Here is a 6,000-nt window from a genome sequence, read left to right on the forward strand (position 1 = left end):
CCCCCCCTCACCCCACCCTACCCCCACCCCACCCCTCCCAAAAATAATTAATTTTGTTTTGAAAAAAAAAAATTTGATTGTTTTTTTGGTTTTTTTTCGCCACCCCCACCCACTCCTGCCTCACCCCTCCCTCCCCCCCAAAAAAAATAATTTTGTTTTGAAAAAAAGTTTTGAATTTTTTTTTTTTTTGGTTTTTTGGCCCACCCCCACCCCCCTTTCCTGACACCCCACCGCCCCCTCCAAAAAAAATTGAGAGTGGGGGGTGGGGGTGGGGTGGAGTTGTGGGGCTTGGGTGGGTACTTTTCTGAAAATGTTTTCTACCAACCAAAAGAACATGAGAAAATAAGTAAGAAATCCACTTATTTTCCGCTACCCAAACGAACATGAGAAAATAAGTAGAAATTCATTTATTTTTCAAGAACACATTTTCCAGAAAAACATTTTCCTTCATACTGAACACACCCTTAGTTAAAGAAATGCAAGGACAAGGAGCAATGGTTAGTACTGGCACAACTCTATGCTCGTCAGTAAGACTAGGTATCAGAGGCGAACCTAGGATTTCTGGAGCATGGGTTCACCACTAAAATAAAAAAGCATTAAGCGGGAATTGATCCCTAGTCCCTTAGATAAATAACTCAACTTTCAACCAAGTGCACCATTTAGTCTTTTGTAGTATGTGTTCCAGTAGGTAGTATTATACTAATTTTAGAAAATATATACATAAAATACCTAGTTTTACGGCGAGACCATGTGTTTACGAGCTCCAAAAATAGGGCCTAAAATCACCCCTGCTAGGTATAATAAGGGTGCGACCTTGTGGAGGGTCATTACAACAAAGAATACTCGGAAGAAAATTGGTACTAGCTTGGCCCGACATAGGAAGTAATAAACTGTAATATCTTCATATTGTTTTGTCGCACAACTATGTCTTCCAGGCATATTTGGAGTTAATTCTCTAGATGGTCACCCAAATTTTGGGAATTATCTCTTAAATAACTTTTGTTTTTTTTAGGACCACAAAACCATTCAACTATTACAATTTTCCTCAAAAAACAAAACCCCACAAAAGCCTTATCTCTCCTACTTGGCATGTCATGTCATATTAAAACCCATTTTTTTTTAATAAACATATTTAACTCATATTCATCAAACCCATTTAACCCAACCCATATCTTATACCGGATAAAAAATGACCCCGTGATAAACTTTCGCAAACATTTTTTATTTTTTATTTTTAAGTAAATCTTAAGGTGACCTATGTGAAATAATAGTAGTTATTTAATTTTTATAGTGCCTGATTAATGAGGAAGTGCTAGCTATATATTTGGGTTCTCAATCTTCAGTCATGAAAGGTTATGCAGAAGAGTCTAACATGTAATTGCCTATCTAGTAGCCCAGGTTGATTACACAGAATCACTTGCTCACTAAATTTTTGGAAAAGCTCATGAACCTCACCAAGCTAAGTATCCCAGGTTGATGTTGTTATATCAAGGTTCAAGGTTGCACAGTTCTGGGTGAAGATCGATTGGGAACCCTTTTCAACTAACACATCTTCATTTTTTAAGGCAATATAGAAATTAAACTAATTATTTTACATGTGTCACCTTAATATTAACTTAAATCGGAAAAAATAAGCTAGAGCTAAAGTTCATTCCTTTGCTTCTTAACCGGTCATTTTTTATTGGGTAAGATATGGGTTGAGTTAAATGAGTTTGATGAATATGAGTTAAATAAGTTTATTAATTAAAAAATTGAGCTTTAATTTGACATGGCATGCCAAGTAGGAGAGAATGAGGCTTTTGAGATGTTTTGTATTTTTTGAGGAAAATAGTAATAGTTGAATAACTTTGTGGTCCTAAAAGAAAGAAAAGTGATTTTGAGAGGTAATTCTCAAAGATTGGATGACCATCTAGGGAATTAACTCGGCATATTTGCCAATTGGTTACGTAGAGCATGCATGTGATCTACTTAGAGCCTGTTTGGATTAGCTGGAAAAAAGTGGCTTTTAACCATAAGTGCTTAAAGTACTGAAAGTTATTTTATAAATAAGCAGTTACGTGTTTAGATAAAAGTGCTTAAATGGTTTTTAGAAGTAAGGGTAGAATTGGAATTAACAGAAAATATAAGGGGTAAAAGGGTAAAATTATTGGTCAAACTAAAATGGCTTTTAAGCCAAAAAAAATAAATTGGGGTTGAGCAACTTCTTGGTTGTAGCTTATTTTAAGCACTTTTAAACTTAATTTAAGCTGTTTTCTATTTTTGTCAAACACTCAAATAAGTTAAAAATAGCTTATAAGCTAGTTTGACCAACTTATAAGCCAATCCAAACGGGCTCTTATTCAGCTAGTTTCATTCAAAGAAAACTCGCTAACTAGTTAAATGGGCTTTAAAACATTCATAGACCTCCTTGATTTAATATCTGAATAAGTAAGAAAAGAGTTTGAGAATAGATTTGTTGGTCATGATCTAAACAGGTCTGAAAAAGCGTTGCTGAGTAAGAAAAGGGAACAAACTCTTACCTCCTTTCGTGTGGGTCAAAGCCCAAAACGTTTATATCGTGTCTTGCCTCCTTGAAAATTGGAGAGTGTAACTACCTACATCCAGTTACACTACGTAACTACACTCAATCCCAGAATTAAAAAGTGTAATTACCCCTCTCAATTACACCCAATTCTCTACTAATCAAGTAATTATTTGGCCAAACAAGCAAGTCAAAGACTCAAAGTGTGTAATTACACCAAATTACACTCAAAGCTGATTCCCATGTGTCCTTTCAAATAGGTCCTTTAGAAAGCTCCCTCTATGTTTACCTCGATAAAATTAATTTTTCTGCCATTGAGCTATCACATTCACCTCCCTAATTTTCATATTGTTGCAATAAAACATTTTTAAATGATAACTTTTCTCATTAAGAATATATTTCACTAGATTATGAATTTGTCCATTTTATTAATTCTTGTTACGCATATAAAAGCTTATGCACGACTCTAGTAGATTAAATGAATTAAATTGGGATTTTATGTGTATAAAAGTGAACTGAGAAAATCGAAAATAATTGATTTGCTTTTCTTTTTGATAAAAATGAACTAGATCAAACCATGAACTCCGATAGCATGCTTCTCTAGCTCGGAGCTTACTCAACAAAAGTTAGCCTCACCAGTGACAAAAATAAATTGACCAACCTACCTCTTGAGAGGTATATTTAAGGAATTCATGTTCCTATTATCCCACCAATATAAGATGGGGCCAGAAATAATAAATTGGGATGGGCATGCCTCTATACCGTGTAAAGAATGAATTTGGAATTAATTCAACCCCAAAAATGAGTTCATGAAGTGAGAATTACCTAAGACCTACCGATGAGGGACACCAACAGTATACAAAGAGATTTTCTTAAAGAATTTGCTTTCATTAGTGGCCGATGGACGAAGGATCCAAAGGACACGTAGCCAGGGTTAAATCCAAATTCACAGGCTATTAATTTTTCTTCGCATTCATCAGTTAAAAATTAAGACAAATCGAGTATTATGGCATACCGTGAATTCATTATTATTATTATTTTTATTCATTAGCTAATTCTGAGTATCTATGTTAACTACGTACATATCGATATTGAATCCTAAAACATGAATACTTAATAAGTAATTAATTTGCAAAATTTACTTAATCATATAACATAAAGAGGTTAGAGGATTAAAGGAACAAGGAGCTCTCCAATTTTCCTTTTTAACTTTTCATTAATTAGTCCTAAAGAAGGTAAAAACCTTCCTTTTCCTAATCTGATACGGTCATACGATTAATACAGAATTTTCAAATTAGTTTTTAAGCTTTCATTGTATCACCAAAAAAAAAAAAAAAAACACTCATCCTAATCATACATGGTTTATGCAAATTTTCAGCTGCTCTATGGGAAGACAAAGTTTCCTATGCATGTTCTTCTTTTTTTTTTTTTTTTTGCTTCTCGTTTTTAGCTTCCTACTTCAACCAGGATAGTGAAAACTTGATGCTCTATAAAGCCCTTCAACCCCTTCATGCATTGAAATCATTCAAAGCTCTCTCAAGAAAAACAAAACGCCCCTTATTCAAATATTCATTCACCTTCATCATCATGTCTTCAACAAAGCTCTTAACCCTAAAAACTAGCGATGGTGAGGAATTCAAACTGGACGAGGCCATAGCCGTGAAGTCACAAGCCATCAAGAACATGGTTGAAGACGACTGCGTTTGAAACGCCATTCCTCTGCCTAATGTCGATAGCAAAACAATGACCAAAGTGATCGAATATTGGAAGAAACACTCGGAGGAAGGCGTCTCGAAAGACCAGTTGAATGATTTCGACAAGGGTTTCTTGGAGGTGCACCACTCGGTACTGTACGATCTTCTTTTAGCCGCTAATTATCTTAATGATAAGGAGCTGATGGATGTAACATGTCAAGAAGTTGCTGATAGGATTAAAGGGAAAACGCCAGAGGAAATACGTAAAGAATTTGACATCAAGAATGACTTTACTCCAGAGGAAGAGGAGAAAATTCGACAAGAGAATGCTTGGGCTTTTGATTGATTTTATAACGCTGTTTTCCTTCTTTTTCTTAAGAGTTAAAACTGTCTAGCTATATCCTCTTTTTTATTGTGATTCTTTTTTGGTTTTGAGTTGTTCTTTTTGTTTTGCTTTTAGACTTTCTTTGGTTTTGATTGATATGAATTAAATTTTTATGATAAAATTTAACTAGTATAAGTTCCTTTATTTTGTCATTAATTGAAGATAGTAAGTGTGAGTACTGCTAATTGATGGTGGTCGTCATTTTAAATTTCTTAGTTAGTTTTATTCTAGTAAACTAGTAAAATTGTCCGCGCTTCCCACGGTCTTAGTAAACCTTGTTGAATTTAATACTAATCTTTTTCTATTAAGGAACAAAAAAAGAAAGAAAGCAAAGCAAATTGTATAAGAATCTGTCATTGACCATGCCAAAAATTCTGGTGTTAGATGATAAGTTGGTATTTTACCAACTTATCTCTTCTGTAATCTTATATTTTTGCTATGTTTGCTTGAGAAAATAGTGCATTTAATATCATTTACATCTATTTTACAGGTTTATGTGATTTAGAACTGATCGGAAGAAACCAAGTGAAAATAAAGTCAAAAAGAGGTCAAATTGGACAAAACTGCACAGTTTTGCAAAACAGTTTTGCAAAAAGTGAACAGTTTTGCAAAAACGGGACAGATTTGCAAAAACGGGCAGAACTGCAAAAACGAAAATCTGGGGCATATTTTGTCATTTTTTGGACTTGGAAAAATTGGGAAACATAAAAGGAAGACTAGGGGGCAAAACATTATCATCTTTGGCACAACACAAGTCCTTGGAGGCTGGGGTTTCATCACCAACACCTTGGAGGAGAAGATTGGAGGCACTTTAATGAGATATTTCTTAATCCTTTCTTCAATTCCTTGTTTTGTATTGAATATTTAGATGTGTGGTATTTCATTTCAATACTTGAACCTTGTTTATGGAAGTATACATTGTTTATGTTTGGATTGAATCTCTTATTTTGCTTATGTGTTGAATGATTTTATTCTTAATGAAGTGGGTTATTGTTGTTTTAATTAATCTCACTTGAATGATTCTTAAGGGAGTAGCTAACCCTAAGACTTGCCATTTATTTCGGTTTAAACTTGGAAGAGGCAAACTCGAGATTGGGAAAGATTAATTAACAAGAATTTGGGGCGTTAACCCTCATCTAATGGAATTCGACCTAGGAATAGGCGAAACCACTTGTAGCCATATTCGTGTGTTCTTAATGCTCCTAATTGCTTTAGGGATATTCAATTAGGTAGTCTAGTTAGTCTTCGGAAGAAGCTAATTTAGAGTCATTATCCGAGGCTAAGTAATATAAACTCACCATTATTTGTAAATCATGAAATACATTGGATCGTTACTTGAGCGTAGTTTCCCTTGTATCCATGTTTGTGGCCATTGATCATTTTACTTGCTTTCTAGGTTA

General features: G+C 34.3%; 1 pseudogene; it reads left to right on the forward strand.

The window, feature by feature from the left end:
• Positions 1–4,000: 4,000 nt before the first annotated feature.
• LOC132048220 (SKP1-like protein 11) lies at positions 4,001–4,715 on the forward strand (annotated as a pseudogene).
• The last annotated feature ends 1,285 nt before the right edge of the window (positions 4,716–6,000 follow it).

Source organism: Lycium ferocissimum, chromosome 2 (genome assembly GCF_029784015.1).
Source record: "Lycium ferocissimum isolate CSIRO_LF1 chromosome 2, AGI_CSIRO_Lferr_CH_V1, whole genome shotgun sequence".
In the NCBI taxonomy this organism is placed as follows: domain Eukaryota; kingdom Viridiplantae; phylum Streptophyta; class Magnoliopsida; order Solanales; family Solanaceae; genus Lycium; species Lycium ferocissimum.